The sequence below is a fragment of the Balaenoptera borealis genome (genome assembly GCF_965194805.1).
Source record: "Balaenoptera borealis genome assembly, chromosome: 15".
Classification (NCBI taxonomy): domain Eukaryota; kingdom Metazoa; phylum Chordata; class Mammalia; order Artiodactyla; family Balaenopteridae; genus Balaenoptera; species Balaenoptera borealis.
Window position 1 is genome coordinate 12,223,518 of NC_138871.1, and position 27,300 is coordinate 12,250,817.

Genomic DNA, 27,300 nt, shown 5'->3' on the forward strand with positions numbered 1-27,300 from the left:
GTTAGCATATGGTATTTGGTTTTCTCTTTCTGACTTACTTCACTCTGTATGAAAGACTCTAGGTCCATCCATCTCACTACAAATAACTCAATTTCGTTTCTTTTTATGGCTGAGTAATATTCCATTGTATATATGTGCCACATCTTCTTTATCCATTCATCTGTCGATGGACACTTAGGTTGCTTCGATGTCCTGGCTATTGTAAATTGAGCTGCAATGAACATTGTGGTACATGACTCTTTTTGAATTATGGTTTTCTCAGGGTGTATGACCAGTAGTGGGATTGCTGGGTCATATGGTAGTTCTATTTTTAGTTTTTTAAGGAACCTCCATACTGTTCTCCATAGTGGCTGTATCAATTTACATTCCCAACAACAGTGCAAGAGGGTTCCCTTTTGTCCACACCCTCTCCAGCATTTATTGTTTGTAGATTTTTTTGATGATGGCCATTCTGACTGGTGTGAGGTGATACCTCATTGTAGTTTTGATTTGCATTTCGCTAATGATTAGTGATGTTGAGCATCCTTTCATATGTTTGTTGGCAATCTGTATATCTTCTTTGGAGAAATGTCTATTTAGGTCTTCTGCCCATTTTTGGTTTGGGTTGTTTTTTGATATTGAGCTGCATGAGCTGCTTGTAAATTTTGGAGATTAATCCTTTGTCAGTTGCTTCATTTGCAAATATTTTCTCCCATTCTGAGGGTTGTCTTTTCGTCTTGTTTATGTTTCCCTTTGCTGTGCAAAAACTTTTAAGCTTCATTAGGTCCCATTTGTTTATTTTTGTGTTTATTTCCGTTTCTCTAGGAGGTGTGTCAAAAAGGATCTTGCTGTGATTTATGTCATAGAGTGTTCTGCCTATGTTTTCCTCTAAGAGTTTTATAGTGTCTGGCCTTACATTTAGGTCTTTAATCCATTTTGAGGTTTTTTTTTTTAGTGTATGGTGTTAGGGAGTGTTCTAATTTCATTCTTTTCCATGTAGCTGTCCAGTTCTCCCAGCAGCACTTATTGAAGGGGCTGTCTTTTCTCCATTGTATATTCTTGTCTCCTTTATCAAAATATAAGGTGACCATATGTGCATGGGTTTGTCTCTGGGCTTTCTATCCTGTTCCATTGATCTATATTTCTGTTTTTGTGCCAGTACCATACTGTCTTGATTACTGTAGTTTTGTAGTATAGTCTGAAGTCAGGGAGCCTGATTCTTCCAGCTCTGTTTTTCTTTCTCAAGATTACTTTGGCTATTCGGGGTCTTTTGTGTCTCCATACAAATTGTGAAATTTTTTGTTCTAGTTCTGTGAAAAATGCCATCGGTAGTTTGTTGGGGATTGCACTGAATCTGTAGATTGCTTTGGGTAGTATAGTCATTTTCACAATGTTGACTCTTCCAATCCAAGAACATGGTATATCTCTCCATCTGTTTGTATCATCTTTAATTTCTTTCATCAGTGTCTTATAGTTTTCTGCATACAGGTCTTTTGTCTCCTTAGGTAGGTTTATTCCTAGGTATTTTATTCTTTTTTTGCAATGGTAAATGGGAGTGTTTCCTTAATTTCTCTTTCAGATTTTTCATCATTAGCATATAGGAATGCAAGAGATTTCTGGCATTAATTTTGTATCCTGCTACTTTACCAAATTCATCGATTAGCTCTGGTAGTTTTCTGGTAGCATCTTTACGATTCTCTATGTATAGCATCATGTCATCTGCACACAGTGAGAGCTTTGCTTCTTCTTTTCCGATTTGGATTCCTTTTATTTCTTTTTCTTCTCTGATTGCTGTTGCTAAAATTTCCAAAACTATGTTGAATAATAGTGGTGAGAGTGGACAACCTTGTCTTGTTCCTGATATTAGAGGAAATGGTTTCAGTTTTTAACCATTGAGAACAATGTTGGCTGTGGGTTTGTCATATATGGCCTTTATTATGTTAAGTTCCCTCTATGCCTAACTTCTGGAGCGTTTTTATCATAAATGGGTGTTGAATTTTGTCGAAAGCTTTTTCTGTATCTATTGAGATAATCATGTGGGTTTTCTCTTTCAATTTGTTGATATGGTTTATCACATTGATTGATTTGCGTATATTGAAGAATCCTTGCATTGCTGGGATAAACCCCACTTGATCATGGTGTATGATCCTTTTAATGTGCTGTTGGATTCTGTTTGCTAGTATTTTGTTGAGGATTTTTACATCTATGTTCATCAGTGATATTGGCCTGTAGTTTTCTTTCTTTGTGACATCTTTGTCTGGTTTTGGTATCAGTGTGATGGTGGCCTCCTCAAATGAGCTTGGAAGTGTTCCTCCCTCTAATATTTTTGGGAAGAGTTTGAGCAGGATAGGTGTTAGCTCTTCTCTAAATGTTTGATAGAATTCACCTGTGAAGCCATCTGGTCCTGGGCTTTTGTTTGTTGGAAGATTTTTAATCACAGTCTCAATTTCAGTGCTTGTGATTGGTCTGTTTATATTTTCTATTTCTTCCTGGTTCAGTCTCGGAAGGTTGTGCTTTTCTAAGAATTTGTCTATTTCTTCCAGGTTGTCCATTTTATTGGCATAGAGTTGTTTGTAGTAATCTCTCATGATCCTTTGTATTTCTGCAGTGTCAGTTGTTACTTTTTCTTTTGCATTTCTAACTCTATTGATTTGAGTCTTCTCCATTTTTTTCTTAATGAGTCTGGCTAATGGTTTATCAATTTTGTTTATCTTCTTAAAGAACCAGCTTTTAGTTTTATTGATCTTTGCTATCATTTCCTTCATTTCTTTTTCATTTATTTCTGCTCTGATCTTTATGATTTCTTTCCTTCTGCTAACTTTGGGGGTTTTTTTGTTCTTCTTTCTCTAATTGCTTTAGGTATAAGGTTAGATTGTTTATGTGAGATGTTTCTTGTTTCTTGAGGTAGGATTTCATTGCTATAAACTTCCCTCTCAGAACTGCTTTTGCTGCATCCCTTAGGTTTTGGGTCATTGCGTTGTCATTTGTTTCTAGGTATTTTTTGATTTCCTCTTTGGTTTCTTCAGTGATCTCTTGGTTATTTAGTAGCATATTGTTTAATCTCCATGTGTTTGTATTTTTTACAGATTTTTTTCCTGTAACTGATATCTAGTCTCATAGCATTGTGGTCGGAAAAGATACTTGATATGATTTCAATTTTCTTAAATTTAGCAAGGCTTGATTTGTGACCCAAGATATGATCTATCCTGGAGAATGTTCCATGAGCACTTGAGAACAAAGTGTATTCTGTTGCTTTTGGATGGACTGTCCTATAAATATCAGTTAAGTCCATCTTGTTTAATGTATCATTTAAAGCTTGTGTTTCCTCATTTATTTTCATTTTGGATGATCTGTCCATTGGTGAAAGTGGGGTGTTAAAGTCCCCTACTATGATTGTGTTACTGTCAATTTCCTCTTTTATGGCTGTTAGCATTTGCCTATGTATTGAGGTGCTTCTGTGTTGGGTGCATAAATATTTACAATTGTTATATCTTCTTTTTTTTTTTTAAGTTTATTACCCACTGTGTAAAGGCGTTCCTTTATTTGTCCTAAAGTTACCCCTTGTCTGTTAGCCTCTTTCATTTCCAAGCACTGTCATCCTCTAGCTGGATCTTGGAATTGCTGCTACTAATTGATGCCCTTTCCCTGTGATGCCATTGCCACCACTCACTGGCTGCAGGTCATTTCTTTTTTTTTTTTTTTTAAACTTTGGGTTTATGTATGTATGTATGTATGTATGTATGTATGTATGTCTGTGTTGGGTCTTCGTTTCTGTGCGAGGGCTTTCTCTAGTTGCAGCAAGTGGGGGCCACTCTTCATCGCGGTGCGCGGGCTTCTCACTATCGCGGCCTCTCTTGTTGCGGAGCACAGGCTCCAGACGCGCAGGCTCAGTAATTGTGGCTCACGGGCCCAGCCGCTCCGCGGCATGTGGGATCCTCCCAGACCAGGGCTCGAACCCGTGTCCCCTGCATCGGCAGGCAGACTCTCAACCACTGCGCCACCAGGGAAGCCCTGTTATATCTTCTTCTTGGACTGATCCCTTGATCATTATGTAGTGTCCTTTGTCTCTTGTAATAGTCTTTATTTTATTTATTTTTTAAAATTAATTAATTAATTAATTATTTATTTTTGGCTGTGTTAGGTCTTTGTTTCTGTGCGAGGGCTTTCTCTAGTTGCGGCAAGCGGGGGCCACTCTTCATCGCGGTGCGCGGGCCTCTCACTATCGCGGCCTCTCTTGTTGCGGAACACAGGCTCCAGACGCACAGGCTCAGTAGTTGTGGCTCATGGGCCTAGTTGCTCCACGGCATGTGGGATCCTCCCAGACCAGGGCTCAAACCCGTGTCCCCTGCATTGGCAGGCAGATTCTCAACCACTGCACCACCAGGGAAGCCCAATAGTCTTTATTTTAAAGTCTATTTTGTCTGATATGAGAATTGCTACTCCAGCTTTCTTTTGATTTCCATTTGCATGGAATGTCGTTTTCCATCCCCTCACTTTCAGTCTGTATGTGTCCCTAGGTCTGAAGTGGGTCTCTTGTAGACAGCATATATATGGGTCTTGTTTTTGTATCCATTCAGCCAGTCTGTGTCTTTTGGTTGGAGCGTTTAATCCATTTATATTTAAGGTAATTATCGATATGTATGTTCCTATTACCATTTTCTTAATTGTTCTGGGTTTGTTATTGTAGGTCTTTTCCTTCTCTTGTGTTTCCTGCCTAGAGCACTTCCTTTAGCATTTGTTGTAAAACTCGTTTGGTGGTGCTGAATTCTTTTAGCTTTTGCTTGTCTGTAAAGGTTTTAATTTCTCTGTCGAATCTGAATGAGATCCTTGCTTGGTAGAGTAATCTTGGTTGTAGGTTTTTCCCTTGCATCACTTTAAATATGTCCTGCCACTCCCTTCTGGCTTGCAGAGTTTCTGCTGAAACCTTAATCAGCTGTTAACCTTATGGGCATTCCCTTGTATGTTATTTGTTGCTTTTCCCTTGCTGCATTTACTATTTTTTCTTTGATTATTTTTTGATAATTTGATTAATATGTCTTGGCGTTTTTCTCCTTGGATTTATCCTGTATGGGACTCTCTGTGTTTCCTGGACTTGATTGACTATTTTCTTTCCCATATCAGGGAAGTTTTCAACTATAATCTCTTCAAATATTTTCTCAGTCCTTTTCTTTTTCTCTTCTTCTTCTGGGACCCCTATAATTCGAATGTTGGTGTATTTAATGTTGTCCCAGAGGTCTGTGAGACTGTCCTAAATTCTTTTCCTTCTTTTTTCTTTATTCTGCTCTGTGATAGTTATTTCCACTATTTTATCATCCAGGTCACTTCTCCATTCTTCTGCCTCAGTTATTCTACTATTGATTCCTTCTAGAGAATTTTAAATTTAATTTATTGTGTTGTTCATCATTGTTTGTTTGCTCTTTAGTTCTTCTAGGTCCTTGTTAAATGTTTCTTGTATTTTCTCCATTCTATTATTTCCAAGATTTTGGATCATCTTTACTATCATTACTCTGAATTCTTTTTCAGGCAGACTGCCTATTTCCTCTTCATTTGTTTGGTCTGATGGGTTTTTACCTTGCTCCTTCATCTGCTGTGTGTTTCTCTGTCTTCTCATTTTGCTCTACTTAGTGTGTTTGGGGTCTCCTTTTCACAGGCTGCAGGTTCGTATTTCCCGTTGTTTTTGGTATCTGCCCCCATTGGGTAAGTTTGGTTCAGTGGGTTGTGTAGGCTTCCTGGTGGAGGGGACTGGTGCCTGTGTTCTGGTGGATGAGGCTGGATCTTGTCTTTCAGGTGGGCAAGACCGCATCTGGTGGTGTGTTTTGGGGTACCTGTGACCTTATTATGATTTTAGGCAGCCTCTCTGCTAATGGATGGGGCTGTGTTCCTGTCTTGCTAGTTGTTTGGCATGGGGTGTCCAGCGCTGCAGCTTGCTGGTCATTGAGTGGAGCTTGGTCTTAGCATTGAGATGGAGATCTCTGGGAGAGCTTTCGCTCTTTGGTATTACATGGAGTCAGGAGGTCTCTGCTGGACCAATGTCCTGAACTTGGCTCTCCCACCTCAGAGGCACAGCACCAAGACCTTGTCAGCCACACGACTCAGAAGAAAAGGGAGAAAAAAAGAAAAAAAGAAAGTAAAATAAAATAAAATAATTAAAATGAAAAATAAAAAAATTTAAAAAGTACTAAAAAAGAAAGAAAGAATGAAAGAAGAGAGCAACCAAACCAAAAAACAAATCCACCAATGATAACAAGTGCTAAAAAGTGTACCAAAAAAGAAAAAAAAAACAGACAGAGAAAACCCTAGGACAAATGGTAAAAGCAAAGCTATACAGACAAAATCACACAAAGAGGCATACACATACACACTCACAAAAAGAGAAAAAGGAAAAAAAATATATATCTTTTGGGGAGTCTGAGGTCTTCTGCCAGTGTTCAGTAGGTGTTCTGTAGGAGTTGTTCCACATGTAGATGTATTTCTGATGTATCTGTGGGGAGGAAGCTGATCTCCACGTCTTACTCCTCCACCATCTTGAAGGTCCTCCCCTGTTCTTTAACTTTAAATACTTTCTTTCTTGCCTTTAGGCTTGCGTGTATCATCTCCATGTCATTGGCATATCATTACTGTGAAGGAGGCTGGAAGGCCATTATGATCTCCAATTTTAGAAGGAGTAAATGTTTGTGTGATCTCTGAGACCTAAAGTCTGATGTTAGGCTGTCCAACAAATATGGATCTGAGGAAACGAGATCTGAGGAATTGGAAGCCAAGATTGCCCCTGACCATTTAGGCTCCTCTTGTCACTGAATAAACAGGAAGAAAGGAGTCACCTTACTGGTTGGGGTGATTGATCCTGATTACTCTGGGAAAACTGGGTTGCTACTATTCAGTGAAGGTAAACAGGACTATGTCTGGAATCTAAGGGGTTTCCTGGAGCATGTCTTGTTACATGTCTTATTAGTCCCTTGCCCAGTAGTTTTAGTCAATGGAAAACTGCAGCACCCAATAAAGAAGAACACAAAGGACTCTGATTCCACAGAAATGAAGGCTTGATTCACCCTCATGGTGAAGGAGTGCATCAGCCGAGGTACTGGTAGAGGGTACGGGGAACATGGAATGAGTGGTGGAAAAAGGCAACATGGTTACCAAATTAGACCTAGTGAGTAGCTATGGATTCAAGGAGTGCATCAGTTGACTGCTTAACTTTTTCTTCCCCACTCCTGCCTTTTCCTCTAACCCCCTTACATGAATAACACCGGGAATGGCTTAAAAAAGAGCTTCAGGGACTTCGCTGGTGGCATAGTGGTTAAGAATCCACCTGCCAATGCAGGGGACATGGGTTTGAGCCCTGGTCCTGGAAGATCCCACATGCTGTGGAGCAACTAAGCCAGTGCGCCACAACTACTGAGCCCGTGCTCTGCAACAAGAGAAGCCACCGCAATGAGAAGCCCGTGCACCGCAACGAAGAGTAGCCCCCGCTCGCTGCAACTGGAGAAAGCCCACATGCCGCAACAAAGACCTAACGTGGCCAAAATTAAAATTAATTAATTAATTAATTAAAAAAAAAAAAGAGTTTCATTTGTGGGTATGACCACATTGACCTAACTTGTGATGATTCAGAAGCTGATAATTTTTTATATTTCGCTTGGGATAGGGAATACAGATTTCTCACCCGTGGAGGAAGACCATGACCCAGAGGGATGGAAGATTTGGATGATGCTGGATGACTTCTATTACCCCTCAAGAGACAGTGGAAGGAAATTGGATGGTGGGAAGGGGTGAGGTCAGGGTATCTATTTCCTGGTTCCTCCCTTCTGGGGTCACCCGGCCTGACTTTTTTTAAAAAACTGAAGTATAGTTGATTTACAATGTTGTGTTAGTTTCAGGTGTACAGCAAAGAGATTCAGTTATATATATATATATATATATATATATATATATATACACACACATACACACACACATATATATTCTTTTTCAGGTTTTTTTCCATTATAGGTTATTACAAGGTATTGAATATAGTTCCCTGTGCTATGCATAGGGTCCTTGTTGTTTATCTATTTTATATATAGTAGTGTGTATCTGTTAATCCCAAATCCTAATTTATCCCTCCCCCCTTTCCCCTTTGGTAACCGTAAGTTTGTTTTCTATGTCTGTGAGTCTATTTCTGTTTTATAAATATGTTCATTTGTATCATTTTCTTTATGATTCCACATATAAGTGATGTCATATGATATTTGTCTTTCTCTGTCTGATTTACTTCACTTAGTATGATCATCTCTAGGTCTATCCATGTTGCTGCAAATTCGCCTGATGTTTTCTTGACAAAGGTCATAACTTCTATTAAATGGCCCTCTCCACAAAGCTCTCTCTCTGGGTTCTGGTAATCATTTCCTCCTCTTGTCCCTTCAAGCCTATGGGTGGTAAAGGGTGTATCCTACTGTTAGAAGCCCTGGGGTTCTGCACTATGCCTTGGGATTTCGGTATACTCTGCCCACATCTTTGTAAATAACTCCTTCATTATGTTTACTTCAAATTGCTAAATTTGAATGCATCCTATGTTGCTTGTTAGAAGCTGATTGACACAGCATGGCTCCCAAGTTGACCCAAACATTCTTGAGACTTTGATGTGGGAGAGACATTCTTTTCCTTGAAGGATATAAATGACTGAGCATGCAATTCTGATCGTCAAAGGCAATTATCTTACAGCCTGAAGGAAACTGGCCCTATGTTATGTAAGTCAGTTCAGAGAGAATTAAAAAAATGCTGATCCTTGCTGACGTCATAGAACTATCACATCAGCAACCATGATCCTACACTACTCCTGGGCTTCCAATTATGTGCTCTAGTAAGTATTTTTATTGTTTTAGCCACTTTGAATTGGGTTTTTCTAGCTTTTGAAGCTGAAGGTAACTTAACCAATAGATTATCATAAGTAGAATTGATGGGTCAAGGGTACATACCTTTTAAATTTCTGAGAAATTGCTTTCCAAAAAGGCTGTGCTGATTCACACATCCATCCATCCAGTGAGTGAATCTGTTTCCTCACACCATGGCCTATTATCTATTTAATTTGTGCCTTCCTGATGGGTGGAAACTGAATTTCATTATTGCTTTGATTGGCATCTTGCTAATTACTAGTATGGTTAACTATAATTACTTCTACTTACTGGATATTTACATTTTCTTCTCAGTGAAATGCTTTTTACATTTGCCACTCATTTTTCCTATAGAATTATTTGCATTTTTCTTATTGATTAGTAGGAACAATTAAAAAACTTTGGGTATTAATTATTAACTTGTTAGATGTGTTGCAAACATTTTCTCCCAGGTACCTTATCTTTTTTTAAAAATTTAATTAATTAATTAATTAATTTTACTTTTTTTTTTTTTTTGGCTGTGTTGTGTCTTCACTGCTGTGTGCGGGCTTTCTCTAGTTGCGGCTAGCGGGGTCTACTCTTTGTTGCGGTGCACAGGCTTCTCATTGCAGTGGCTCCTCTTGTTGTGGAGCACTGGCTCTAGGCACGTGGGCTTCAGTAGTTGTGGCTCATGGGCTAGTTGTGAGCATGTGGGATCTTCCTGGACCAGGGATCTTACCCATGTCCCCTGCATTGGCAGGCAGAGTCTTAACCATTGTGCCAGCAGGGAAGCCCCAAAGGTACCTTATCTTTTAGCTTTCTTCCATGGTATGTTTTGTCCAAGTTTGCTCCAAATTCTAAAATTTTGATGATGATCAACTTACCATATTTTCTTTCATGGCTTTACATTTTGTGTGATCATTGGGCAAAGGCTAAAAGTACTCTGGCATTTGACTTTTTGTATGGGAATTTCAAACTTTAGGCATTTAACCTACAACCTTTCCTTAAGTGTTGTACCACAAGCTGTCCAATTAAGGTTTTACTGTTTGCTTTGTTTTTTGGTTGCACATCATAAGCATACAACTGGGTCAATAGCTGTTTTAAATTTAGAAAAATACCCCTTTATGTTGGTCCTGTGTAGTTGGTTCTTTTGTCTTAGTGCTTTTAATGCTTCTACTTATTTCTGCCATTTTTGGTGAGTAGTTTGGAGGTTATTTTTGTTCATTTGTCCTTCATTTTCATGAGAGAGAGGAAGCTGTTAAATAGCATCTTGGCCCAACTCCTAAAACCTGGGGTTTCATGGAGAAACTAGCTTCGGGGAGATGTGATAGGTCAGCCCACAGGGATGCAAGTCTTAGACAATGGGCTTGGGCTGTTTGGAGGAGCAGAGGTTTGGGCAAGTTCAATTACATCATCCCACCCACGTTGGGTAAAGTGTGTACTGCAGAGGCTGCCCTGGGAATTTCCTTGGTATTTTCCCAAATCGACTAGAGTACCAAAGGCTCCATGCTATTCTTTGTGGTTCATGATACATATCATGTTGCCCCATTAGTTGAACGAAGGTGAGTGCCAGTTTTTTTCCAGTAGCAATACCCAGCCCAGGCTGCCTGTCCTGCTTGAAGGTAGCTATGATAGAATCTAAACTACAGTGGCTTTGGTCCTCTTAGGAACCCCAAGGGCACTGGTGAACACTGTAGCAGAGAGCCCTGGATCAAGCCTAGTTCTACTGATACCATTAATTTGATTCTGTGTATTTGTCAACTGTGGGGGCCAGATAACCTCTACTGCTTCACGCTTTATTACTTGTGATTGTCAACTTGGTTACATGAATAAGTCATTGCGGAGATTGTGAAGAGATCTAGAGATTCCAGTGGTAGTGAATGATCAAGCTGTCTTATTCTAGCTGGTTTCCATTGATGTTTCCTCAACTTATTAAGATGATGGACATGTTAAGTGAGCAGACTGGTGGGACTTGTTACCAAACAAGGGTGGATGATGCTATCTTAGAACTTGGAAATTGGAATCTGAACTTAGTGATCTCTTCAAATTATTTGCATGTCTAGGACCTTTGGCTTTATGAATACTTACTTGAATTCAATCCAAGCCACACTTAACAGTGTGCATAATTTTCATTGTTCTAGGTGACAATAAAACATTAGTGGAATCTGGCAAACTGGGTTATGTTTATAAAACAGAACCATATTCTTTACTTTTTATGATCACCATGAATATTAACAGTCTTCTCAAATATAGCTAAGGGATCATGTAATCATCCATTCTGCTCTAAGACAAAAGTTCTGGTCCATTTCTTTAGTAGATGGACTCTCTGCTCTTCAATTACTCACCCTAGTGGCTCAGTTCTTCCTTCTTACCATCATCAGTACTATTCCTTCTCATTTCTCTGATACTCATTCACACTAAAGTTGAAACTGGGGACTTCAGAATGGATGCAGATGGCTGATAATTCTGGGAATACTGGTTGCTCTGAATGTTGGGGAGCCAGGAAAACGTCAAGATCAAGTGGAATAAGAGGCTGAGGCTAAAGAAGACACATGTCACCATCATACGCAGGCTTTTGCAATCTTTATCTGGGCATGGAAAATCCAAGCTATACACCAAAGTCTTTTCTTTCTTCCTTTCTTTCTTTCTCTCTTTCTTTCTTTCTTTCTTTCTTTCTTTCTTTCTTTCTTTCTTTCTTTCCTTCCTTCCTTCCTTCCTTCCTTCCTTCTTTCTTTCTTTCTTTCTTTTCTTTCTTCTTGCTTTCTTGCTTTCTTCCTCCCTTCCTCCCTTCCTTTCTTCCTTCCTTTCTTTTTCTTTCTTTCTTCCTTCCTTCCTTTCTTTCTTTCTTTCTTTCCTTCTTTCTTTCTTTCTTTCTTTCTTTCTTTCTTTCTTTCTTTCTTTCTTTCTGTCTTTCTTTCTTCCTTCCTTCCTTCCTTTCTCCCTTCCTTCCTTCCTTCCTTTCTTTTCTTTCTTTCTTTCTTTTTTTCTTTCTTTAATTCTTTCTTGCTTTCTTTCTTTCTTCTTGCTTTCTTCCTCCCTTCCTCCTTTTCTTTCTTTCTTTCTTTCTTTCTTCCTTCCTTTCTTTCTTTCTTTCTTTCTTTCTTTTTTTTCTTTCTCTTTCTTTCTTTCCTTCCTTTCCTTCCTTTCTTTCTTTCTGGCTGCGTGGCTTGTGAGATCCTAGTTTCCCGACCAGGGATTGAACCCTTGCCCTCAGCAGTGAGAGTGTGGAGTCCTAACCACTGGACGGCCAGGGAATTCCCCTGCCCCTTTTTTTTCCCAAAAGCTTTAAAAAATATGTATTGTATTATTTTATTTTACCCAGCCACAGTACATTGTCAAAACCCTGGAAATTGACATTGATATTGCAATATTAACTGAACTACAAGCCTTATTCAGAATTTGCCAGTTTTACATGTACTCTTCCATTAAATAATTTACCAACTCAGGTGAAAAGTAACAAAACTATTAATAGTAGATCTTAGCATCAACTTTTTTTTTCCCCCTCTCAGACCCATCCCCTCCAAAAAAAGTCAGAATCTGAGAGTCAAAACTTGCTCAGAACTGAAAGAAAAAATCAGCTCTGCTATTAATCAGCCTGGGAGGACAGACAAATAAAGCCTGCTGAAGAAGTGAACAGAAAACACCGTCTCTCCCCAGGTCACACAGCCATTGTAAAATGTCATAATGACCTCTGTCTTCTTTAAGTGACTATTACTTTCTTGCATGTGATGGCACCAACCTGCTCCCAAAGGCTTTTGAATCAATGGAAATACAGCTGTCTGTGTTGTGTCCCTTGGGCCCTTGGAGCATCTCCGGGGCTGACCCCTCATCTCCACCTTTGCAGTTCATGTGCCCAGCGGACTACACTCTCTTTTCACAGGTCTGAGCATCAGTTCAGCAGAGGAACCCATCCTGAGGTCTAAGTATCAGTCCTACAAGTTTCCTCCTTTGAGCTTCTAGATTCTTTTGTTTCCTCTTGATTCCTTCCCACATTGGGTGCTATCTGGGATACCTCGGCCACTCCTTTTTACTCTTCAGCCTTCTGACATGTGTGTTACCAGTTTCTTGTGTACAGTTCCCTTTGTTTGCAATTCCTTGTGTGGGTTCTGCTTTCCAGACTGGATTCTGATTGAAACAGAGACCTAAGGAATTTGGGGGCCAGAAGATGGAGTCTTTTCGATGCTGTTTTGTGGTAAACATCCCAAGAAAGGGGATATGTTGACTGATGCATAATGGAGAGACTCTTCAGCTGGGTGGAGGGGACTCAAGTGGTGACAATGGCTGAGCTTGGCTTTGAACAGAAGTGTCTAAATTCCTAACTGCCCTCCAGAAACCAAAAGTGATGGGACTGGGACCTCAAGAGGAAAAGACTATGTCCCTCTAAGGCCAAAAAGGAGATGGGGGTGAAATGTATGAGAGGTTGAGCAAGGAGACTCTTTTCAGGGTTGGGAAGAGGGGCTCATGGAGGTGCTTGCCTAGAAGGTTCTGTCTTATTCTTGGCACTTTTTTTTCCAGGTGAATATGAAGTTCTAGGTGCTTCTAGTCTGCCTTCTGAAACTCACTTCAGTCAAACTAACTCGTCTCAGAAAATTTTTATGCGTGACCTCAGCAGATTATGTGTGTGTGTGTGTGTGTGTGTGTGTGTAACAAACATATAGAAAAATAACTACCATTTGTTGAGAACCTACAAATGGCCTGCATTACTGGAGCAGAGGGTGAGGAATAAGTTGGCAACTGGGGCTCAGTTTTTGGAGAAATCACTACCTACCTCGTTAGTCCTTAGGCTGGTCTGGAGTCCACTATATTTGGGGGCAGCAGGGACCAGGATTATCTCAGTTAAGGGTGTGCTGCTCAATGCCTGTGGCTCCCAAGAGGATAGAGGTGCATCTCTGAGGGGCTGAAAGAGTGGGGGAGGGACTTTTAGCCTAACCCTCCACTCACGGGCAGCCCGAAGTGGAACAGTTGGGTGGCCAGGAATGCCATATGGCTCCTGCCTGAGCCCACAGCTAATTTTGCCATCACAGGACTCTCTTAGTGAAACTGCAGTGGGCAAGCTTCCTGGGCCCAGGTGATGGATTCCCTTCACTTAGAGCCTGCATGTCCAGTTCTAGCTCCAGAGTGACTCAGCAGGAGAACTGGGATCTGGGGAAGTCCCTCAGTCTCCCCTTCCTGAGAAACCCAGGGTCTGTCATTAACCCTGTTGGTAAGGCTTGGCTTGGTGCTTACTTCTCAGGGAGCCCAGACAGGTCATCCTCATACTGACGCTGTGATTTCCTCCCCACTGAGGAAGCTGGCACCTCCCTATGCTCTCCAGATAAGTGTTCCCCACTCTATCAGAGCCTGTCACTGCTCTCGGGAGCTGCTTGAGCTGTGATTCAGTCCCCTGCACTTTTGATAAAGGTTCTTGCCAGCGGATAGCTGAAAGGTCCCTTGACCCTTATACATCCCTCTTTTCTGTGCTTTAGGGCTCAGTGAAGGGGTGGAGCCATGCCAGGCTGGGTCCATGTCTTGTCCTATGTGGAGCTAGCTGCTTCTTACTGGGGAGCTGCTAGGATCCTGGCAGAGCTGCCTTGGCTCGGGTCCCTCCCCTGTTCCCAGGCAGACAAATTTGCCAGTGGGAGTGGGGAGGGCTGCTGGGAGGAGGAGACACAGACATCAGGGAGCTGTAGGGTATTTAAGGTCAAAAGTCATGCCTGGCCTTGGAACCCCTAGGGGGACACTGTCCCTGGCTGGATCTCTGGGTGGAGGAAAATTCTGCTTGATAGCCCCTCCCTAAGGTTGCCTTGAGGTTTTGTCCCAGGAAGTGGCCTAGATCTTCTGACGAGGGCTTGGTATCAGGCCAGGCTTCCCAGGTCCCTGCCCAGAATCAGGACCTTAAGAACCAGTATCCTGGGAGGGTCTGGAAATGCCTCCTGAGACTCAGATCTCCTGTCAATGTCCTCACAGGTGCCGAGACAACCCCGCTATGGCAGGTGTTCTGGAAGCCCATGAACTAGTCTGTACAGGTAATGTTGGGATGGGGTCTGGAGACTGGGGACACTCATGCCTGTCTCTTCTGGACACCCCAGCCTTCTCTGCCCCTCCCTGTATATGGATCTTACCACCCAATGCTGTCCATCTCCCACTGGGCCGCGAGGGTGAGGACCATTTCTTTTTCACTGCTCCAGCTTCAGATCTAGCCTTGGGCCAAATACAAAGTGGCTGTGAAAGTGAGTAGCTGGGCCTTGATACATGTGTACTCATGGAGATGAAGGTTTAACTCATTTATGGTCTAACTCTTAGACCAGTTACAGCCTTGTTCTCCACACCAGAGCTCATAGTTTTACTGGAAAGAAAGGCTGAGCTGATGGGCCATGTGAGAGCTGCCAGTTTTGATGTGTAAACCCTGAACCGTCCTTCCTGAAAGGCCTGGAGTAGATAATCTTTCTCCTAACATCTGGTAAAGCAACCTTAATCATGTTTCTTCATTATTCTTTTCTATTTAAATAGTAATGGAGAAACCTCGGATTGGAGAAGTCTTTGACTTGAATCAGCAGGTGTGGTTCCTTCAGGGTCAGACCCTTGTGGCAGTTCCATGGAGCAACGGTGTGACTCCAGGTAGGTGAGAGGTCACCGTGTGGTTGATCCTTGGAGGTTGATCCCTGTGGTTGATCAACCACCATGTGGTTGATCCTTGTGACGTGATCCCCCGCACTTCAGTGTGGCTGGGATACTGGTACCCAGCCTTTTGTTAAAAGTGTGGCTTTATAACAGGGCTCACCTGGAGGGGGAAGAATTCCACACCTGCCTGGGAAGGGGTGTCTTGGACCAGGGCAAAGAGAGCAGAGAGAGTGGAGCGGCGTTCTGGGGAGGAGGAGAGCTGCTTTCAGTGATCTGAAGGCCTGTCTTAGGGAAGAGGAGTGGCTTGTTCTGCCAGACTTCTGGTGTCCTAAGAGGACTAATTGGTTGGATAGCACAGGAAGGCAGATCTCAACATGACATTAGGCAATACTTGTCAATGAACAGAGCTCTCCAAGGCTAAGGGGGACTGCTTGGGATTGGAGCTTCTCACCTCCAGGTGTTCAAGCAGAGGTGTGAAAATCTCAAGGGTGGGGTCTGCCCTCTGATTAACTCTTTGTGTTTGCTCCATTTCTTAGGGCAGTGATTGGTGCTTGGTGTGAATGAATGAATGAATGAATGAATATGGGGCTGGCCATTTTGTGGGTCTGGGGTAGTAGGGATTATACTCTTAAGGTCTCTTCCAGCCTTGCCTGGAAGATCCTGGTCTTTCCTGACTTCAAAAGGGCACGGACTGTGTGCATTGGTGGTATAGTGGTGAACATAGCTGCCTTCCAAAGGGGCACTGACACCATATCCCCTCTTATCTAACAGTCACTGTCACTGTTGCCCCATGCAAGAATCCAGGCTCTCTTGAGAAAGACAAAGGGATTCCCATTTATTTGGGAATACAGAATCCAGAAATGTGGCTGCATTGTGAGGACGTCGGAGGACAGCCCAAATTGCAGCTGAAGGTGAGTGACTAAGAAAAATAATGTAGAAAAACCTCAGTTTCTTTTCTGAGAAGTTGATTTGTTAGGAAATCTAATTTTATAATTAAAAAAAGAAATATCCTCCTGTTCTTAAGTATACTTATCCCTTCCTCCTTTAGAATAATGTGCCTGCAATAGACTTTAATTTGATTTATCTTGCCCCTCCCTAGTTGAGGACTCGTCTTTCTTGAATATTGAGACATTCTGGCCATTGTTTGTTTGTTTGTTTTAATTGGGGTATAGTTGCTCTACAATGTTCTGTTAGTTTCTGCTGTACAACGAAGTGAATCACATATATGTATACATATATCCCCTCCCTCTTGGACCTCCCTCCCACCCCACCCCCCGTCCCACCCATCTAGGTCACCACAGAGCACCAAGCTGAGCTCCCTGTGTTATACAGCAGATTCCTACTAGCTATCTGTTCTACACATGGCAGTGCACGTATGTCAATCCCAATCTCCCAATACATCCCACCCTCCGTGTCCACACGTCCATTCCCCACGTCTGCATCTCTATTCCTGCCCTGCCAATAGGTTCATCTGTACCATTTTTCTAGATTCCACATACATGAGTTAATATACAATATTTGTTTTCCTCTTTCTGGCTTACTTCACTCTCCATGACAGACTCTAGGTCCATCCATGTCTCTATGAATGTTTATTCAAGTATATTCTCTCCTTCATTCTGCCTCCCCTCTCCTTTTTGAATTCCTATTCATCAGTTATTGGAACTTCGAGATCTCACTTCAATATCTCACCTAATTTCTCATACTTTCTGTCCTTTTTTTTTTCATGTTTCATTCTGGGAGAACTTGTTGGTTCAACATCCCAGGTCATGATTACCTTTTTTTAAAAAAATTTTTATTTATTTATTTATTTATGGCTGTGTTGGGTCCTTGTTTCTGTGCGAGGGCTTTCTCTAGTTGTGGCAAGCGGGGGCCACGCTTCATCGCGGTGCGCGGGCCTTTCACTATCGCGGCCTCTCTTGTTGAGGAGCACAGGCTCCAGACGCTCAGGCTCAGTAGCTGTGGCACACGGGCTTAGTTGCTCCGCGGCATGTGCGATCTTCCCGGACCAGGGCTCGAACCCGTGTCCCCTGCATTGGCAGGCAGATTCTCAACCACTGCGCCAGCAGGGAAGCCCCATGATTACCTTTTAATTCGCACCCTGCCTGCTAAATTATCTTTCTATTGTGTTTTTATGAAATTTCAATCTTTACTATGTTAATTCTGAGGCTCTCTTGTTGGTTTTGCATTTTTTCTTCTTTATAACTGCCTGTTAGTAAAAACTTGTTTCTGAAACATCTGTTTACTGCAATTCAATATAATCCAAGTCAGCAAATGTGTGTGTTCTTACTGGCCTCCATCACTGTTGTGGGCATTTGCGAATCATCAGTGCACAGAATGGCAAAGAGTCCTGCCCTCCTGGGGCTTGCATTCTAGTGGGAGAAGAGAAATGGTCCATAAGAAGTATAATCATGGGTAAATCTGTGGCATGTGAAAGGGTGTTATGTCTCCTGGGAAAGAACGATTAGAGCTGGGTAAAGAGACTGGCAGTGCCAGAAACAGCTGGAGTCTGGCTGTGTGGTAAATAGTACAGCAGGCATTATTGCAAAGGTGAGATTTTAGCAGATGGGAGAGGAGGCAAAGGAGTGAGCCAGCAGTGTCCAGTGAGGGCAAGTTCAATCAATTCAAATTGTTAGAATGTTTTGAATAGAAAAGTGACATGAACGGACATATGGTTTTTTAAAAAATTATTCATTTATTTATTTACTTATTTATTGGATGCATTGGGTCTTAGTTGCGGCGTGCAGGATCATTCATTGCAGCATGAGGGCTCTTTGTTGTGGTGTGTGAGCTCCAGAGCGCCCGGGCTCAGTAGTTGCTGCACGTGTGCTCTTTAGTTGTGGCCCACAGGCTCAGTAGTTGCCATGTGAGGCCTTAGTTGCCCCGTGGCACGTGGGATCTTAGTTCCCTGACCAGGAATCCAACCGCCATGTCCTGCATTGTAAGACAGGTTCTTAACCACTGGACCACCAGGGATTATTTTGGCTGCTACTTGATAGCCGAGTGTGACGGGCAAAGGGGAAAGTCCTGTTGGAGGCTTTGAGGTGATCCAAGTGTGATCTGATGGATATGGGGATAGCATGGAGGTAGGAAGAAAACGGTCAGATTCTGGAAATATTTTCAATTGAGTCAATGGGCTTTGCTGATAGAGTGAATGTGGGGTGTGATTAAGAAGATGAGGACCGAACAGTACATTTTCAGCTCTGTAAGCAAGAACTGCATGGTGTTGACCCTGCAGGCTTTGTTAAAGACTTTGAATTTTGTGATAATTAGAAAATCATTCAAGACATTTAAGCCGGAAGGTAACATGATCTTATTTATTCAATTATTTCAGTTTATAGTTAACTCAACTGCTTTGTGGAGAATGGCTGGTAAGGACGGAGCAGGTGTAGGGGAGGGAGTGAGAGGTGGCTCAGTTCAGGAAAGATTTCGGAAATAGGGCTCACAGGCCTTGCTGCTGGGTTAAATGTTGAGGGATCTAAGAAAGCAATATCAAGGATGACTCCTAGGTTTTTGGCTGCTCAAAGAATTGGATAGATTAACTGGAAGTTATTAACTGAATAAAGGAATCTTTTGGAAGAATTCCCCCTACTCAGGGTGGAATGTGGCTGAATTATGAACCATTCCTGTGTCTCTTTGGGGATCTTGGACATAATGCAATTTACTTAGAAATACTTATCTTACCTAAATAGAATGATAGGTGAATATATAAATATATACATCTACAAATATACTTCTATATACAATGTAGAAACCTTTTCTGATTGTTCTATATACTTTGCTTTTCTGAGTGCAAGTCCTTTGATTTGTTAGACCCTCTTGTGCCTTTTTCATGGCTCTGACCTTTCTCATATGTTTGGCAATTCATTGGAAACCCAAACACCCCTGCCCTGGCGGTCCTTTGGCAGAGCAGTGGTTCTTGCAGGAGGGGGGCTCTCACGCATGCAGCTTTGGTGAGGGAAGACCTTGGCTTCCTGCAGCAAATTTGCATTTCCTTCCTTTTCCTGGGGGTGGGGTGGTCCCCGCAGCCTCTTGTGCCGGGAGAGTTCCAATTTGTCATTCAAGGGTGGCCACTTGTTCATGAGCCTGTGCCTTGTGTCACTCCATGCCATCTCTGGATTTGAGGGTGGGGGGCAGGAAGGTGAGATTTCATGTGTGCCCACTCTGCTGTTCCTTTGAAATGGGTTTTTCTAGGCTTGCTCTAATAGATGGATAGGGTTGCTCAAACTTCGGAACATTTACATGTTGTGTACAAGTAATGTTGAACTACTCAAACAGCCTGTGCTTCTCCTTCTGGCATTTTCTGTCCCGTTTCCGGACCGGCAGACACTGTATCTGTGCAACCAAGCTAAGCCCATGAAGCCCTTCCTCTTCTACCATGTCCAGACAGACATTAACTCCACCTTTGAGTCTGTGGCCTTTCCCAGCTGGTTCATCGCCTCCTCCAAGAGAGGCCAGCCCATCTTTCTCACTTCGGACCTGGGGAGAATGTACAGTACTGCCTTCCGTATGAATTTAAGGATTTAACTCAGCCTAGAGGTGGCAGCTTGGTCTTATTAATTTCTCGTTCTCAGCGTGTTTTCACCTGTATTTTCTCAGCGTCATTGCACATTGATGCTGAGAGGTGGGCTTGTCCCTGTTCTCATCTTATTTTATGAACGGAGAAGAAGCAATGACCTCGTGGCACCCAAGGAATAGAATGTGGGCTCCAAAGCAGGAGTGAGGCGGTGATGTGTGGCTCTCCTTTCAAGCTGAAACTGTACATCTCTCAAGCCATCTGTACAAGGACATCGGGACCCAAAACACAGTAGGAACACCTGTCCCAGGGGTGGTTATGAAGAACCACGAATTCAGAGCTCACCAGTCTTACCCAAGATCCTGGGACTAGCATGGAGCTGATCTTTGTTTTTGTTTTGCTTTGTTTCCTTTCCTAATGGGATTACATTTCCCATAATCTCTATATGTTTCCAGTATATTGTAAGGGGTGTAATATATCCTTTTAAGGGTTAGGAACTTGTAAAGAAAACCAATTCTTAATTAAATTATTTATGTCTAATTCTAATAATCTGTTACCATCAAACCAAATATAAACTCCATGTGTTTATATGATAAGAAAGCTAAAATTGTTATAAAATGAAATAGGAAACAAGGAGTAATCTGAAATTACCAAGAGTGATTGAATAAGGACACCGTAGTGGGTAAGTCTGGCACTGGGGCTTAGCTGAGGGGAGAAGGACCCTTATCAATGGTGATAGGGTGGTGGGAGGGATATCGCATGTAAAAGTCACCACTATTTGACTACTTTCTGTATAGTCTCATAGCCTTGCTTTCTTTTTTTTCTTTTAGCCATTCTCACCATCCACCTACTCCCTTTAAAAACTGCAGTAAAGTTGCCTTTTTTTTTGAACAGAGAGCCTAAATTTCCCAGCAGCCATGCTTCAGATGATATATTCTGCTGAAATGAAATAACTGACTATGGGTATAATTGTAGAAGGATGTATCTCAGATCTGGTTCTGCGTATCATAGATTTCTTATTTTGACATACTACAAATGCAGAAAATTATGTTTGCTTGAATACAGTCAACAAAAGAGCACCAGTAACTTAAATTTTTTTAAAGAACTTTTGGACAATCAGACCACATACGCTACTAGGCACGCTAGTAAGCAATCAGTCAACACTGATTTAATGCAGTGTCTCTTGATTCTTAAAAGTTTTCTTCTTCAGTGAAATATATTTTTAACATGCAGTTTTATAAAAGTCAACATTAAAGTGAACACTAAGCTAATTAGTTCTGGAATATCAAATAGAAGAATTAGTCATTGGATATTTAGTACTACACTCAGTGCTAATAAATGGTGACAGGTTGTTACATCTGCCAATTTACATTGCTACATTATCAATTGTTACATCTGACAACTGGGATCTGATGACACATTTGCATGTGACATGATTGTGGTTCTGAGTGCTATGGCATCGCCATCCTACCAGGCTGTGTGATGATTCAGTTTTCCCATCTCCTTTCTCTACTGTGAAATCTTTGTTCATGCAGGCACTGTGACACCCTGGATTGTTACTTGGCACGTGTAGGAACTCACACAAAGCTCTAATATGAGCCCTGGTGCCATGTGGCTGGGCTCAGGGGTAAGGTGGTCATTCTGGTCATCCCCAAGAGATTCTGGTAACTTATTTAAGAGTAATCAAAATGAAAACATATGGAATTCCCAGGTTGTCCAGTGGTTAAGACTTGGCACTTTCACTGCCATGGGCCCGGGGTTCGATCCCCGGTCAGGGAACTAAGATCCTGCATGCCGCGCAGTACGGACAAAAAACAAACAAACAAACAAAAACAAAAACATAATAATCTCATAGCTTGTGGGACCCAGAGAACAGACTTCCATGGACCCCTGGTTTACCCATTGCATTTGAGAAATAACATACACAATATGGCACAGTGTATGAAATCATGGAAGGCCCCTGTGAGCAGCAACCTCATTTTCAGGCGATTGCCTTGCGCATTTCTGATTTTCACGCATTTGCTGTATCAAATACTCTTACGTTTGAGTACCATGAGCTCCAGGCCAACATTCATTGAAGGATTTGTTTCCTTTGGATTTTTAGCAACTAGATGCGACAGACAGCCTTGATGCACTGGGAGAGGAGCTTTTGGATTCCAGGGGGGAAATTAAGAACCTTGCCACCAAAATCACAAGTATAGAGAAAACAGTTGAGTGGGATGTTTTTCTGTTGAGCTGCTTTGGGGCTCGCATCTTCTGCCACCAGAGTTGGTGAAGGGCAAAGCCTGTTTCCTGAAGACGCTGTCCCTTGACTTGTGAACAACTGGGCATGGGGACTAAAGATGCTGCCCCAAAACCCTGAGACCAGTGGTTGTAATGAATAATTATTCATGTCAATGAAACATCAGTTTTTATTTCTTAGACTTTAGGAAGTTATTTAAAAGAAGATTCTTACCAAAATAGTACATGTCTATGGTTAAAAGCAATATTCTCCTGCCTCAGTCCTATTTCTGAGCCAACTGCTTTCTGTTTCATGAGGCAACTGCTAAGTCTTTTGCAGCTCTTTTTATGTTTTCCTCCATGTGTCTAAGTATATGCTTTTACTTCTATTTCTTTTCTTTTTTAAATTTATTTATTTACTTTTATTTTTTGTCTGGGTTGGGTCTTCGTTGCTGCACGCGGGCTTTCTCTAGTTGTGGTGAGCAGGGGCTACTCTTTGTTGTGGTGCACAGGCTTCTCATTATGGTAGCTTCTCGTTGCGGAGCATGGGCTCTAAGCACGTGGGCTTCAGTAGTTGCAGCATGTGGGCTCAGTAGTTGTGGCGCATGGGCTTAGTTGCTCTGCGGCATGTGGGATCTTCCTCGACCAGGACTCGAACCTGTGTCCCCTGCATTGGCAGGTGGGTTCTTAACCACTGCACCACCAGGGAAGTCCTACTTCTATTTCTTAAAGTATAAACTTTGTACATTATCTTTTCTATCAGACTGATGTCATTTACATCTCTATTGGGCGAAAGTCATATGCTCTTTATTTTCTACAAGTTAACAGAAAGTAGTAAGTCAAACAAAGTTGTGTTTGTAGAGAGTGAGATGATGCTTGAGTGGGCCTGGTAGATAATGCTCTAGTATGACCTTGAAAAGACACACAGTGTTGGTGGGAATGTAAATTGGTGCAGCCTCTATGAAAAACAGTATGAGGGTTCCTTAAAAAACTAAAAGTAGAGTTACCATATGATCCAGCAATCTCACTCCTGGGTATATTTCCAGAACAGAGGGAAACTCTAATTCAAAAAGAAACATGCACCCCAATGTTCATAGCAGCATTATTTACAATAGTCAAGACGTGGAAGCATCATGGATGTCCATTGACAGATGAATGGATAAAGAAGATGTGGTCTATATATACAATGGAATATTACTCGGTTATAAAAAAGAATGAAATAATGCCATTTGTAGCAACATGGATGGACATAGAGATTAAAGACAAATATCATATGATATCACATGTTGAATCTAAAAAAATGATACAAATGAACTTATTTACAAAACAAAAATAGACTCATAGAAAACAAATATGGTTACCAATGGGGAAAGGCGGGAGGGATAAATTGGAAATTTGGGGTTAACAAATACACACTACTATATATAAAATAGAGAACAAACAAGGACCTACTGTATACACAGGGAACTATATTCAATATCTTGTGATAACCTATAATGGAAAAAAATCTGAAAAAGAATATCTATATAGATATATATATATACATATAGGTATATTGATATATATATAACTGAATCATTTTCTTGTATACCTGAAACATTGTAAATCAACTCTGTTTCAATTAAAAATAAAAGGCACACAATAATTATTCCCCCACCGCTTTTCCAGGAATTGGATAGTTTTTCTTAATGACATCATTTCCTTTAGCCTTTTCATTTTATAGGTGAGGAAAGGGAGGTGCATGGTGTGGCTGTGACTTCCTGAGGGTGACACTGACATTGAGTATTTGAACTGGAACTAATGATACTCTTGATTTGGGGTCCTTCAATTTCTGTCTCCTGGAGTTGGGATATTATGAAACACTGTGGGAGAAATCAGCAACAATTATCCAGAGCAAGACAGCAAATATGAGCCACCTCACTCCCATCATTGGGGCTGTACTTATCTAGCAGGGTGTCAGCGGATGACCCACCCCAGGCAGAGCACTTCTGGCCACCTAAGCATCATTATGCAATGACATAAGTGTTGAGATGTACTGTGCACCAGTTTCTCAAACTTGAAGCAATATCAGAATCACCTGGGGTGTAAACTAAAAGCTCTGGTGTTTGGGCAAAATTTAGACCTAGTAAGTTAAACCCATTCCCCTCAAAATTCCAACTTACTAGGTTTAGAGCTGGGCCTAAGATGAAAGAGATGCATATGGCAAGGTATGGAGACAGAGCGCGGAGCTCCCATGCTCTCTGAGGGTGCCACTCTCTCAAGATCTCCACATGTTCACCAGCCCAGAACTTCTCCAAACCCCAGCTTTTGGGGTTTTATGCAGGCTTCATTACATGGGTATGATTGATTAAATCATTGGCCATTGGCGATTGATTCAGCCTCCAGCCTCTCTCCCCTCCCTAGAGGTCAAGGGTGGGTGGCACTGTGAAAGTTCCAAACCCTCTAATCAAGCAGTTCGTTTTCCTGGAAACCAGCAAAAGTCACCACGATTGCTCTCCACACCTAGGACATTCCAAGGGTTTTAGGAGTTCTGTGCCAGAAATGGAGACAAAGACCAAATATATATTTCTTATTACGAATCACAATACATGATTGCATATTGGCTGGGCTGTGTCCTAAAGAGGTAAAATAATATTTAGCTGAGTACATGAGATATCAGGAGGCAGGGTTCCATGTACAGACTTTCCCTTTACCACTCGGAAATCTCCCCCTGTCATATGGGTTGGTAACCAAATCTCGTTCCCAGGCTACAGGGGAAGAAGCACATGTCATCTGCAGGGGCTGGGGGTGGAGAGGGAGTCGGGCAGGGAGGACAGAAAAGGCCAGCTCTCAGCATTACAGTGGTGAACCACTCCCTACCCATACCTTTGTGTAAGCCAACTCATAGATGGGCCATCATTGTTGGTGTGACCCCTTCCTAGGAGCTGGTGAGGCCTGGGAAAACACTAGCCACATTTAGGAGAAAATTTTGTTTTGAGAAGTAGAGAGATCAGAGCTAAGAGGACTGGTGAAAAATTTTATTTTTCTATGTGGAAAACTCAGGCTGTGTTCATGGTCTTTTAAAAATGATGTTTTCCAGAAAAAGACTCACAGACGTAGAGAACAGACTTGTGGCTGCCAAGGGAAAAGGAGGGTGGGGAAGGGATGGAGTGGGAGGTTGGGATTAGATGCAAACTCTTATATACAGGATGGATAAACAACAAGGTCCTACTGTATAGCACAGGGAACTATATTCAATATCCTGGGATAAAATACTATGGAAAAGAATATGAAAAATAATGCATATATATATACATATATATGTATAACTGAATCACTTTGCTGTATAGAAGAAATTAACACAACATTGTAAATCAACTATACTTCAATAAAGTAAATTAAAATATGTTTTCAAGTACATCATCAGTTGTCTAACCCTTAACATTTGAATTTAAAATAATTTGCCTTTGTCAATAGTGCTCTTTCCGGTTTAAGCAAATTGTGATTGCTAATTTTGCCAGTCGACTATAGGCTATAGGATGGGGAAGTGGCCCTTCTTTTTCCCCACTTGGAGGATGTACCATTGCTTGGCCTGCAGGATCTCGCCCTGAGGTTGTCTAGATTAATGCCCAAGTCTATGAAGAGGGACTAAATGTTATCCTTCTTCACAGATCTATGTTTGGTGATTGTAATATCTGAATATTTATACTTAAAGCTTTGATAAATGATTTTATTTTTTCTCTTTGTAAAATTTAGATGAAAGCATTACTGTCTTTCCTATATGACTGAATTTATTTTTTATCTTTTTTTTTTACTGATGTCTGATTTGTTTCTACCTTTTAAATAATTAATATTTTAGCTTTTTTTTTCTTTTGCTTTACACATGGCTTTTAAAATAATTGTTACATACGGCTTTTAAGAAATTGTTATGAGAATTTAATGAAATTATGGTAAACAATAAATGATAGATATTGTTGTTGTATTATTCTTATTATTTCCAGAAAATTCAGGAAATCTCTTCAGGACCCACTTTCTCTCTTTTTTTCAAAATTTTATTTACTTATTAATTTATTGGCTGCATTGGGTCTTTGTTGCTGTGCGCGGGCTTTCTCTAGTTGCGGCGAGCAGGGGCTACTCTTCGTTGCCATGCTCAGGCTTCTCATTGCGGTGGCTTCTCTTGTTGCGGAGCATGGGCTCTAGGCGAGCAGGCTTCAGTAGTTGCGGTACGTGGGCTCAGTAGTTGTGGCACATGGGCTTAGTTGCTCAGCGGCATGTGGGATCTTCCCGGACCAGGGCTCCAACCTGTGTCCCCTGCATTGGTAGGCGGATTCTTAACCACTGCGCCACCAGGGAAGTCTGGGACCCACTTTCTATATGTTGACATAAATATTGAGTAGGTATAAGGAATATTTATAACAAATATATCCAAGATATAATTAAGAGGGACCCACATGAACTCACCCCTCAGCTGAAGAAACAGAAGACCTTTAGAACACCTGTGTGTTCATTTTCCATTCTATAGCCTTCCCTTCCTTCCCTCAGATGTAACTGTCATCCTAAATTTGATAGTTATGTTTCCCTTGCATTTTGTTATAGTTTTACCACATATGTATAAGTTCCTAAAATAGATGTTAATTAGTTTTGCACACTTTTAGGCTTTATATAACTGAAATCATATTGCTTGTATTCTTTTACATCTTGCCTCATGTTCCTGAGATTCATTCATGGTTCTGTCATGTCAGTTTGGGTGCCTTGAAGAGAAGACACCAAGGTGAAATAAGACATGCAATAAATTTATTGGGAGAAATGTACATGATAGATATGGGGAGGAGGGATCAGGGGTAGTCAGGAAGGGCCTTCAAATCATAATGCAGGACTGACACCAGTGATAGAAAACAGGGAAGAAAGAGTAGGAGGAAGAGCCTCAGTCTGCAGTGCAGCTGTGAAAACTCTGAAAAAGACTTGACAAAACTGATGAGGAGCCCCAGAGCAAAACTTAACCTGTAGAGTCTTCTTTGTTGTGAAGAAGGTCTGGCTCTAGGTGCCCTGCTGCTTTCAGACGTTGGCTGGGAGCAGCCCAGGGAGAGTAGCCTTGGCAGGAACACAGCAGTGGATCCGAAGTTGCAGCAGCCTGAGGCTGTCTGCTGACTATTCTCCTGT

At 41.6% G+C, this 27,300-nt stretch overlaps 1 pseudogene across 1 annotated transcript in view; it reads left to right on the top strand.

Moving 5' to 3' along the window:
- The first annotated feature begins 3,997 nt into the window (after positions 1 to 3,997).
- The window catches only part of LOC309611758, a 37,634-nt pseudogene continuing 14,331 nt past the window's right edge, over positions 3,998 to 27,300 (top strand). Inside the window, exons 1-4 of the transcript XR_014249750.1 lie at positions 3,998 to 14,833; positions 15,318 to 15,425; positions 16,200 to 16,339; positions 19,752 to 19,941. The product of XR_014249750.1 is annotated as an uncharacterized misc_RNA (transcript). The remainder of the gene's footprint in view (positions 14,834 to 15,317; positions 15,426 to 16,199; positions 16,340 to 19,751; positions 19,942 to 27,300) is intronic.